The sequence below is a fragment of the Molossus molossus genome, unplaced genomic scaffold (genome assembly GCF_014108415.1).
Source record: "Molossus molossus isolate mMolMol1 unplaced genomic scaffold, mMolMol1.p scaffold_m16_p_1, whole genome shotgun sequence".
Classification (NCBI taxonomy): Eukaryota; Metazoa; Chordata; class Mammalia; order Chiroptera; family Molossidae; genus Molossus; species Molossus molossus.
In genome coordinates, this window is record NW_023425344.1 from 125,626,542 (window position 1) to 125,639,567 (window position 13,026).

The window sequence follows — 13,026 nt, forward strand, 5'->3', positions numbered from 1 at the left end:
TCATACAACTCAAGGAAAGGAAGACCCAATTTAAAAATGGGCAGAGGAGCTGAATAGACACCTCTCCAAACAGGACATACAAATGGCCAAGAGACATATGAAGAAATGCTCAACATCACTAATCATCAGAGAGATGCAAATTAAAACATCAATGATGTATCACCTCACACCTGTCAGAATGGCCGTCATCAACAAATCATCAAACAACAAGTGTTGGTGAGGGTGTGGAGAAAAGGGTACTCTAGGACACTGCTGGTGGGAATGCAGACTGGTGCAGCCACTATGGAAAACAATATGGTGTTATCTCAAAAAATTAAAAATTTAACTTCCATTTGACCCAGTGATCCCACTTCTAGGAATATACCCTAAGAAGCCTGAAACACCAATCAGGAAGAATATATGTACCCCCATGTTCATAGCAGCATTATTTACAATAGCTAAGACCTGGAAACAGCCCAAGTGTCCATCAATAGATGAATGGATAAAAAAGCTGTGGTACATATACACAATGGAGTACTATGCAGCTATAAGAATGAAAGATCTCTTATCCTTTGAGACAACATAGAGGGACCTGGAAAGTATTATCCTAAGTGAAACAAGCCAAGCAGAAAAAGACAAATATCACATGATCTCACTTATATACAGAATATAATGAACATAACAGTCTGAGGAATAGGGTAGACCCAGAGATGTGGAAGTAGGGTACAGACTAACAACCCTCAGAAGAGGAGGTGGTGGAGGTGGGAAGAGATAAACCACAGAACTTATATGCATGTATGCATAACCAATGGACATGGACAACAAAGCCGGAGACGGGGTGGGGGAATGGGGAGGAGGGTGCCAATGGGGTAAAAAAAGGAGAAACATCTGTAACAAAAATAAAATTAAAAAAATAATTTAAAATATTTTTTCACTTAGGCGCACAAGGCCAACTCCCACCCCCCAGCAACACCCCCCCCCCCTTACTGATTCTGCCAATGGTCTTTATCCTCTAACATGGGTCATGTAGCCTGTACCACTCACATGATGCTGCCTGTGGTACCCCTGACACTGATACACAGCAACAATAACTCACTAATGGCACAGCGGCAGGCACTCAACAGATGCTCAAAAATGTTAATCTAGCCCAGCCAGTGTGGCTCAGTGGACTGAGCATCATCCCATGGACTGAGAGAATCCGGTTTCATTCCCCATCAGGGCACATGCCTGAGTTGTGGGCTCGATTCTCAGTAGGAGGAGTGCTTGAGGCAGCCATTCAGTTTCACACATCGATGTTTCTATCTCTCTCCCTTTTCCTCTCGCTCTAAAAAATCAATAAAAACATATTTTTTAACATGTTAATCTATTTGCCTCTTCCACCTTCTCACATAGTTAATAAAGATTTCTTTTTTTGTGACTTTTCATTGTATATCTTGTATATCTTGTTTCCCAAATAATTTTCTATTCTCTGATAAGCAAGTACTATGATTCCCATTTACATACAGCCCTAAATATTGCACATGTTCAGTACTTGTTGAAAGAAAAGCCCTTTTCACAATCCATTCTAACATTTGTGGATTTCAGCTACTTGGTAGCAGTCATGCACTACCCCAGATTAATGTTTTGGTATAGGTCTGTTCCCACCACAATTTTAAAATTATTACTTAAGCCCTGGTCGGTTTTGCTCAGTGGTTAGAGCGTCAGCCTGCGGTCCAGAGAGTCCCGGGTTTGGTTCCCGCTAAGGGCATGTACCTCGGTTGCAGTTTGTCTCCAGCCCTGGTTCGGTCATGCGGGTGGCAGCCACTCGATGTGTGCCTTTCACTCTCTCTCTCTCTCTCTCTCTCTCTCTCCCTCCCACTGTATTGAACAAAATATGGAAAAGTGTCCTCGGGTGAGGATAAAAAAAAATTAAAAAATAAAATAAAATTATCACTTAAAAAATACAGGCCAGCCCTGGCCGGTTTGGCTCAGTGGTTTGAGGACCAGAGTCTCAGGTTCTATTCCAGTCAAGGGCACATATCTCAGTTGCAGTTCGATTCAACATACATTTGTTTAAGTTGACTTATTGTTAAACATATCTTAATTGGCTAGTTTCAAAAGCATATACATGGTGTTCTTGGACCTAACAGAGCACTAGCACCAGGAGAACTCACAACAGAAAATTTCTACATTATGACAAAAAGGGTTCAATTCTCACTTAGAACCATTCCCCAATCAGATTTATACAGCCTTTACTTTGGTAAAGACCTTCTTTTGTAAAAAATGATTTTTTTAAATTGCAATAACTATAAGAAAGAGTTAATAGGCTAATCTATAAAAAAAAAATTTTTTTTAAAGTACTAAAACAATAGCTGGAAAACATGAAGTGTAAAAACATACAATTCACAGAAGTGAAATGCCTAATAAGAATACTAATGTAGGTAATGTTCTTATTAAAGCTGACTTCTACATCAGAACTCTTTAGAAATATGTCATCTCTTAATATTTTACACCTCTATGCACGCATACTCAAATGTCATCCTGATGATATATCTGACCTAACCTCTCCATCACAACATAATTTTAAATCAATTCAATGCATAACATCATTTTTAACCAATTTAAAATGTATGTCTCGTAGTCAGAAAGCAACCTTTTGATATACCTAATTATATCTAAATATATGTGACCTACATGACAAATGAAACATAAAATTTGGTCACTTCCTGTCATTGGTGTTGATGTAGAACAATGTTAGTTTGAATAACTTAAGGAAAAAAAAACAAAAAAACATTAAATCTGAGTATAGAATTTCACCCGTTTGCCTCTTCTCTTGTTTGGTGGATGGTGAAAGAGCTAAAACAACCAGAAGTCAACTGAGGAATAAGATAAAAGGATCTCAAATCACCAAGAGCTGCTATAAACACACATTCTCATCAAGAAAACTGACTATAGCCCTAGCCGGTTTGACTCAGCAGTTAAGAGTGTCGGCCCACGAACCAGAGAGTCCCACTAAGTGGGTTCAGTTCCCACTAAGGGCACATACCACGGTTGCAGTTTGTTCCTGGCCCTGGTTGAGGTCATGTGGGTGGCAACCACTTGGTGTGTCTCTGTCATATTGATGTTTCTCTCTCTCTTCCTCTCTCTTTCCCTTCTGCTCTATCTGAAGATAAATGCAAAAATATCCTTGGGTGGAGATAAAAAAAAAAAAACACGAAAACTCACTATAAATCTAGAATCTTCTATCACCTCTGACACCACTCTGGAGATGAGAACAGTCAAGATAGTTTTACATTACTAGAATTAAAAAATTACTTTTGTTTTTGGGGTTTTTTTTTTTCCTTTTTTTAAATTTTATTTTATTTTTTATTTTTAATCTTTATTGTTGAATGTATTACAGATGTTCCTCATTTTTCCCCCATTTACCTCCTCCTCCCCACTCCTACCCCTCTCCCGCCTTTTCGCACACTATTGTCTGTGTCCATTGGTTATGCATATAAATTCTTTGGTTTATTTCTTCCCACCCTCCAACCCCCTTCCCTTTGAGGTTTGTCAGTCTAGTAATGAATTTGTACTTCTTAATCCCTTCACCTTTTTCACCCATTCCCCCAACCCCCCTCCCATCTGGCAATCAATAAAATGTTCTCTGTATCTATGAGAATGTTTCTGTTCTGCCTGTTCATTTTGTTTGTAGATTCCATTGTTGATAAATATGTATTCATTGCCATTTCGTTTGTTTATATATTTCATCTTTTTCTTCAAAAAAACCTTCATCATTTCATATAATAACGGTTTGGTGGTGATGAACTCCTTTAACTTTTTCTTGTCTGGGAAACTCTTGACCTGTTTCATTGTCTCCTCATTTTGGCTGCCTCCCTGCATTTGTTTCTATGTATTACTTAACACCAGGTATGGGGCTAGCTGAGACCAGATGCTGCTTGTTTGAAAGAATTTAGGAAAACCTGAAGCAGGATTCAAGACAGGCCAATCCTATGGTTAAGCAAGTGGCAACAGCTTGTGGGTGGGCCTGACAGTTGGGTGGGGCGGGGCCTCAGGGAATTACCAGGGTGGGGCTACCAGTGTGAGCCATGTTGCTGGAGTCCCAGATATGGCAGCTGTCTGCTGCCCCAGGGAAGGGCTCACCAAAGGAACAAAGGCCTCTGACAGTTTGTCCCTGAGAAAGCCCCCTCTCCAGCCCTCACTCCAGTGCCAAACAGCTCAGTTCTTCCCTGTATGGCTCCGGCATCCCTCGAGCTGCCTCCCCTCCAAGCTTAGAGAGAGGGAGTCTGATAAGTCTGTGCAGGGGCCCTTTAAGAGGAGCTGCCTGGGGCTCCAGCCGCATTAGCTTCCCTGAGCCTCAGTTCCAGCTGGTTTTTCCAGCCAGAAGTTATAGGGACTTCTCTTTCTGACACTGGAACCCTGAGCGGGGCATCTGGTGTGGGACGGAGACCCTTCAGTCCTCAGGGAGGATCTTCCCAGCCGAAGTGTCCTCCTGATTTTTATCCGGCACACGTAGGTGTGGGACCAGCCCGTCATGCCTCCGCCCCTCCTACCAGTCTTGATGTGGCTGCTGCTTTAATTCCATAGTTGTAGGACTTAACATTCAGCTTGATTTCAGGCGGTTTTGAAATGAAATGATGGTTGTTCTGTAGTTTAGTTGTAACTTTGATGTGGTTGTGGGAGGACGCAATACCACGTTTACCTACGCCGCCATCTTGACCGGAACCCCCCGGTTTTTGTTGTTGTTTTTTTGATAGAGAAAGGGAGAGAGACAAAACCATCGATGGGAGAAAAACATCAAATGGCTGCCTCCTGCATGACCCATACTGGGGATCGAGCCCGCAACCTGGGCACATGTCCTGACCAGGAGTCAACCCCCAGTGACCTCTCAGTGCATGGAACGACTCTCAATCCACTAAGCCACACCGGCTGGGCAGAAAATTACATTCTTAATAGAAATATATTTAAATGAATTTTAGAATAACTGATTATATTATTTAACATTAAGAAAGATTGTATAAAACCTGTCTATACCCAAAAATTTTACCCACTGCTTCCTGAAAGCCAATTACTTCTCCTCACTTGTCCAATTTCCATTCTCTAACACATAATCAATCCATCCAGGCTCCAAAGATTTAGGGTCAAACTCAAATCCTCCCTCTCCACTAAACCTTCATGTACAAAATTATGTTGCTGCTTCACTCATTCTTTCAACAGTGATTTCATACTTACTCAATGTCTGGTTGGGGTGGTGGGGGGCACAAAGCCTTTTAAAGGCCTCTGCTCTGACTGTCTCAGCATATTCACAAAAGGTGGGGGGAGGAAGGCAGCAGAATGGCTTCTATAACTTTCCCTCCAACTCTTCCTATTCCCATCTAGTTCCCTTACCTCCAATATACCAATCTTCCTGGGGCCATTTTGATCAGGCAATCCTTAACTTCGCATTCAGGGTCCTATTCCACATGACCTACCTAATTCAGCTGCAATAAACCAAGACTTGTCCAAGACTAGCCCTCTTCTCTGAGTAAACTAATTTCCATTCACCATGACAAATAAATCCTGTACTTCCCCACCTCTAGGCCTTTCCTACCATCATTCCTCTTCTGCCAGAAATGTTCTCTATGTCTAGAATGATCACCCACCCATCTCATGCATGAAGTTGTCCCAGATCACTCAGGCCAAAAGTCATCTTTTCCCCCTGGACATCTGACAACATATTCTCTGTTTGGTTTTATTTTAGCACCTACTTTTCTAACAACTAACACAGCACTTATCACATGTTGCACTCATTCTCACAATTAGAATTCAGTGACCTAGAAATCAGGTCATGTTTTATATGTGTAAAACCTATGCAGTCCTTAATATATATAATGTGATCCTCAGTGGATGCTCAATATTTTTTAGTGACTTAATGAAGATTTCAGTGAGCAAAATAATAAATCTCAAACCTATATTACAAGTTACTCACATATACCTAAAAAGAACACCTAGGTTTTTTTAATTCCTACCTACTTGACATATTATATCAAAAGCTTCATTTCTTTGTCTCAAAAAATTGACTTTTAGAAATGTATCATAAGGAAATGTCCCCAAAAACACGCAAACAAATTATATTTATGAGAGTTGAAAAAAAAAGAAAGAAAAATCTAAAAGACAAAATCTAAATCTAAGGACTCAAGTAATACTAGTATAAGTACTGTCATGATTAAATAAGTTATAGAATTTATATTCCTTATAAGTATAACCTATAGTAATTAACAATCACATTGTTGGCAGCAATAAGGCAACAAGTGTTAGACCTAGACCTTAATTCAGCAACCTCAGTACTTGAGTTTCTGCCTAAGAAAGAATTCAGAGTCAAGATAAACTATAAAAGTAAGTTTATTTAGAAAGTCACAGAGGTAGAAGTGAGCTATAAAAGAAGTGGGCTCAAGAAACAAAGTACAGAGACAAAAGAAGGGCCCTTGGAGCTCAGGAGAAAGATCCAGGCAAGGAAAATGCCCCTGGGGAAAGGGAGTGAATGGGGAAAGGCAATGGGTGTGCTCCATAGTCATGCTGGGTCCTCTCTCTTAAGAGAAGATCCCAATAGGATATTCATCAGCTTTCCAGGAGTGTCCTTTCAGGGTCCTGGTCTCCAATGACTGGTCAGTGCCTTTAACCCTTTGGAGGGGATTAACTGCTTTCTTCTTAGAGCTGACTTGTGGAGGTCTGGCCTCTCGTCTCTTCGTCTTGTATGAAAGTCAGATGGGGCTTTTCTCTAGTCCCGTTGTTCTTCTCTAAGAGGGAGGGGGATCCACCACATTACTAGCTACAGGCTAAGGGAGAAAAGGTCAGAGGGAGAATCTGACTCACATGATCAGAGATGATCTAGGGGAGGAAAGGGTGCCTGAAGGTGAGGTCCTAATTAAAAATGCTTATTTCCGGCCCTGGCCAGTTTGGCTCAGAGGTTAGAGTGTCAGTCCTTAGAAGGGTTTCAGGCTTGATTCCCGGCCAAGGGTACACACCTGGGTTGCAGGTTCGTCCCGCCCTGGTCAGGGTCATCCGAGGCAACCAATCCATGTGTCTCTCTCACATTGATGTTTCTTTTTCTCTTCTCCCTCCACTCTATCTTTAAAAAAAAAAAAAATCAATGGAAAAATATCCTCAGGTGAGGATTAACAAGAAAAAAACCCTATTTCCAATGCTTGCTCTCCCAGTTCTGCCCATTGCTAGGTATCTCTTGCTAAAAGCCCGGTACTTTCTACCCTGGTGACATTCCCTACCTGGCCTATTGTCCTGCTCTGCTCATGCCTGTCTGACTACCTACCGTAATATGTCAGATTATTTATAAGTATTAATTTTATAATAAGAAAAAAATTACAGTCGTAGCTAGAGCATGATACCAACTACGTAAAAAATATACATCCACATGTATGTATATAAACACATACAATTGAGAGAAAATGAATCAATGAATAAATGGATGAACAATACCTGCATTTTGGTCATTCCCCACCACATAAGCTTGCTTTCTGACCCACAGACATGTTTTTTTTTTATTATTTAAAGATATACATCATATATATGTATACATATATAAACATACTATCAACGCTCTTATGTATGTTCACATTAATATAAAATACTAATTTAAAATATTAAAAACAAGCACTATTCTGCATGGAGGAATTATAGGTGATTATTTTTCTATATTCTTTTGTTGTTGTTGTTGATCCTCATTGAAGGACATTTTTTCCATTGATTTAAAAATTTTTTTCCTTTCTTAATTTTTTAGGGAGAGGGAGAGAGAGAGAGAAACATTGAGAGAGAACATCGACTGGCCACCTCCTGTATGCCTCCTACTGGGGATTGGGCCCACAACCTGAGCATGTGCCCTTACAGGGAATCGAAATGGCGACATCTTGGTGTATGGGTCAACCAGTGAGTCACACCAGCCGGGCTGATTTTTAGAGAGAATGGAAGGTAGTGATGAGGAGAAGAGAGAAAGAGAGGAGAGAGAAAAACATTAATGTGAAAAACATCAATTGGTTGCCTCCTGCACGTGCCCCCAGTCAGGGCCAGGATCAAACCTGCAACCCAGGTACAGACCCTTGACCAGAAATCAAACCTGAGACTCTCTAGTGCATGGGCAAATACTCTAACCACTGAGTCATGCCAGCCAGGGCTCTATATGCTTTTGCTAAATTATCTACAATCAATATATTGTTATCGTAATCAAGGAGAAAAACAATAAATATTGTCTTTAAAAAAATAAGATCATGACCAGCCGGTGTGGCTCAATGGATTGAGCGTTGTCCCATGGACTAAGAGGTCTTGGTTCAATTCCTGGTCAGGGCACATGCCCGAGTTGTGGGTTCAATCCCCAGTGAGGAGCATTAAGGAGGTAGCCGATTGATGTTTCTATCTCTCTCTCCCTTCCTCTCTCTCTAAAAAAAAAATCAATAGTTAAAAATAAATAAATAAATAAATAAATAAATAAATAAATAAAATCATTCCTTTTGGCCTCAAAAGGCACATATGATAGGCAACCCAGTTTATTAATTTCATTCATATCACATTTAAGAATGCATAACAACAACACAGCCTTGCCAAAAGTTAAGTTTCAAAACATAGCCATCCTTCCAGTAATTCCATTTCTGGGTACATACCCAAAAGAATTGAAAGCAAGGATTCAATCAGATGTTTATACACCCATATTCATAGCTATTCACAGCAGTATTATTCACAATAGCTAAAACGTAGAAGCAACCCAAGTGTCCTTCAATGAATGAATTGATAAACAAAATGTGGTACAAATACAAAGAAATGTTATTCAACCTTAACAAAGAATAAAATTCTGATAGATGCTATAACATGGATGAACCGTGAAGATGTTATGCCAAGTGTAATAAGCCATTCACAAAGACATAAATATTTTATGATTCCACTTATTTTTTTTTTAATCCTTATCCAAGGATATTTTTCCATTTTATCTTCATATAGAGCGGGAGAGAGGGAGAAAAGGAGAAACACTGGCATGAGAGGGACACATCGACTGGTTGCCTACCAAACAACCCCGACCAGGGCAGGAGATGAACCGCAACCGAGGTACGTGCCCCTTGACCGGAATCAAACCCGTGACTCTTTGGTCCACAGGCCAACACTCTAACTGCTGAGCCAAACCAGCCAGGGCATATGATTCCACTTCCTATATGAAGTACCTAGGGTAGTCGAATCCACAGAGACAGTAAACAGAAAGGTGGATGCCAGGGGCTAAGGCACCTGAGAATGGGGGGGGGGGGGGTTATTAATTAATAAGTACAGAGTTTCAGTTTAAGAAGATGAAAAAGTTCTGGAGATGAATGGTGGTGATACAATGTGAATATGTTTAATGGCTCTGAACTGAACACTTAAATTTTATGTTATGTGTATTTAACACCATTTAACACACACACACACACAAAACAGCTGTCTAAAATGATATTTTAAATTAATTAATTAATTAACTAAATAAAATAAAACGACATGTTTACAGAAGTCTAGTGCTCTGAATATATCAAGGACACCTTGATCTAAGATTCTCAAACAAACACCATCTATAAGTTTAAGCTGGATATAAAGCAGTAATTTTCAACTTTTTGCATCTCATGGTACACATAAACTAATTACTAAAATTCTGCGGCATACCAAAAATGTATTATATTCTTTTATCTATTACATATATATATATATATATATATATATATAATATTTTTTGCTGATGTGACCAAAAAAAAAAAAAAAAAAACAGGTATAATTTTCATTCATTCACATCGGACAGCTATTGTTGTGTTGGCTATTGTCATTTTTTTATTTGACAATCCAAAGAAAAAGAGACCAGTGTCCCTGACCAGTTAGGTATTGCATGTTTTCAAAATTCTTGCAGCACACCAGTGTGCCACAGCAAACCAGTTGAAAATTGCCGATATAAAGAGTAGGGTAGACAGCCTGGCAGGTGTGGTGTTTACAGTGTCAACTCACAGACCAATGAGTCGTGGGTTGGATTCCAGTCAAGGGCACATACCTGGGTTGCAGTTAGTTCCCAGTCCTGGTCGGGATCATGTGGGGGGCAACCAGTCAATGTGTCTCTTTCACATCAATGTTTCTCTCTCTCTCCCCCTCCCTTCCTCTCCCTCTCTCCCACTCTACCTAAAGATAAATGAAAAAATATCCTCGGGTGAGTATTAAAAAAAAAAAAGAGTAGGATAGACAGAAAAAAAAGGCTAAGAACAACTAATTCACACAATAGTTAATTATAGAATAGATCTATAGACAGATAGGACAGGACAGACCTATAGACAATGGGAAGTATAACAGCTAAGTAAGTGACAAAGACAATATGACTATTCATGTGTAGAAGTATCAATCATGCAACAAAGTGAAAGAGGTGCAGGAGAATGGCTTCACCATGAATATCCAGCAACCCTAAACTTATCCAAATAGGTCGCATGGGCAAAGTCTAATGAACAGCTGATTACGTTTAAGGAATACCTTATGATCCTCCTGGAACACAGGACAAGAGGAGTCTAAGGAGCTGTCAGAAGGCTGTCTTAGTCTGTTTAGGCTGCTATAATAAAATACCACAAGCTAGGTGGTTTATAAACAACAGAAATTTATTTCTGACAGTTCTGGAGTCTAAAAGTCCAAGATCAAGGTACTAGCATGGTGGGGTGAGGACCCTCTTCTAGGTTGCCTAATTTCATTGTGGCTTTACATGGTGTACACTCCTCCACCTTGCCCCAAAATGAGTTCTAAAATACAAACCCACTTCCCAGCAGTAGACTATCCCATGACTCATGTTGTCATGGACCTCTTTTATTTCAGTGTCACCCTTTTTGGTGTGCTGGACAAGGGTTATGGGAAGTTGACACCTTTGACTTATTGTTCTTACAGGTAACCTACCACCTTAATCTAAAAGTGGTTTGCTGGCCCTGGCCGGTTTGGCTCAGCGGTTAGAGCATCAGCCTGCGGTCCAGAGAGACCCGGGTTTGGTTCCCGCTAAGGGCACATACCTCGGTTGCAGTTTGTCCCCGGCCCTGGTTGGGTCGTGTGGGTGGCAGCCACTTGATGTGTCCCTTTCACGTCGATGTTTCTCTCTCTCTCTCTCTTCCTCTCTCCCCCACTCTATCTGAACAAAAAATTGAAAAATGTCCTCGGGTGAGGATAAAAAAAATTTTAAAAAAAAAAAAAGTGGTTTGCTGTATTTTTATGGGCCAATTAGATCAGGCCTTGGCCTTGCCTTGTCTCGTTTGTGTGAGCTGGACAACTAGTCATAAGTGGCAGCACCAAGAGATTGATGATTTCTACAAACCAGAGAGTAATCTTTAGATGTGAGCAAGATAAAGAAGACTGTTCATTACCAAAATTCACCTTTTCAGCTTCTCTTGTTCTCAAGTGCAACACAGTCTTGTTTTCCTCCACTAAACCCACCATCCTGGGGAACAGACACATTCTCTCTTCTACTTTCCTGCATAATTTTTCCAGCTCCAGGTAGAATGCTTCATGCAGTGATAATATTCAATAAATACCATTGACCAACTCACACAATGTTATTTGTCCCTAAGCTACAAGCAGATAAGCTACTACTCTTTGATTTCACAAAAACAGCAAGCAAAAATCATGTGAGTTTAAAAAGAAAGAGAAACTTGTTGTTATCTTCCCAGAGTTCTCTGCAACTGCAATACAATCTTTTTCCCTTCCAGATTCTAACAGGAAATAGCAGCATTATTCCCAAATCTAAATCTGCAATGATGAAGTACTGTATAATAGAGTAAATAGTAGAAATAGATTTTTTCAAAGTACTATCACCCAGCAAACCTTGCCGACATCAGTGGACCTGCCACAGTCACAGGCACTCTTTCTGGTCTCCACATCCACCCTATACTCACAGACATGCCTTACTTCCCCCACCCATATATACCCCACCAGCACCCCCTACTTCAGGGACCTGTGAGGGCTGTAACAGAGCTATTCACCACATGGCATTTCCAAAGATCATTTTGCTGTCTCCCTTTTAACCAACAAAGCAGTATCTTAAGATGTATAAGCTGAATTAATGTTTAATGACTGCTACTATTTGATTGCTCAAATCAAACTCCAAAAACAAAACTTAAAACTAACCAACTAACTCACCTACAAAGCAAAAACAAAACTACCTCCAGGAAAGTCTTTCAGTTTCTATCTTAATAATACAAAATTTCTTACGACTAAGTCAAACTGTGAATCATTTTTATAATTTTTTTTTATCATCTCTCGACATTTTGTTCAGATAGAATGGGAGGGGGAAAGAGAGAGAGAAACATCGACGTGAAAGGGACACATCGAGTGGTTGCCACCCACACGACCCAACCAGGGCTGAGGACAAACTGCAACCGAGGTACATGCCCTTAGCGGGAACCAATCCTGGGTCTCTGTGGACCGCAGGCCGACGGCTCTAACCGCTGAGACAAACAGGCCAGGGCTGTGAATCATTTTTAAATACTATAGAAATAAACAAGCACGCAAAATTGTTAATAAAAATCCTCTTTGTTTGCATCCTTTATAATTTACCAATATCAATTAAAGCCAAAAGCATACTATCTATGAAGACACAAACTGGGCAATTTTAAAACAGAACAAAAATGCTTATCTCATTTCAAATTACATAGGCTGCTAAAAAAAATTACCTAAGAAAGCTGACAGATGTTCACAGAACAAGAATATTTTTTTTAAGTGGTTAAACCTGGAACTTATAAGAGGCAAATTCAGAAACAGAAAAAGAAACACTCATTTTAATAAACAGTAAGTTTTCCAACTTTCAAGTTAACTAATATCTTAGATGTTTTAAAAACTTTCTTAATATAGATAATCATGGAATGAGATTCCAAGATGATGGCAGATTAAATGGAAGCTACACTGACCTTCTCACAGGACTAAACAGGAATTACAACTAAAATATAGAAAAATCACCCTTAATAACCAACTGAAGACGAGCTGGAGAGAAGCCTCTTATAACTAAGGACATAGAGAGGACGCCACATTGAGACAGGTAGGAAGGGCAGAGGTGCGAGA

At 39.9% G+C, this 13,026-nt stretch overlaps 1 protein-coding gene across 4 annotated transcripts in view; it reads right to left on the reverse strand.

The window, feature by feature from the left end:
- Nucleotides 1-13,026, reverse strand: part of CCNY (cyclin Y) — a 290,463-nt gene that overhangs the window by 244,593 nt on the left and 32,844 nt on the right. The window lies entirely within an intron of this gene.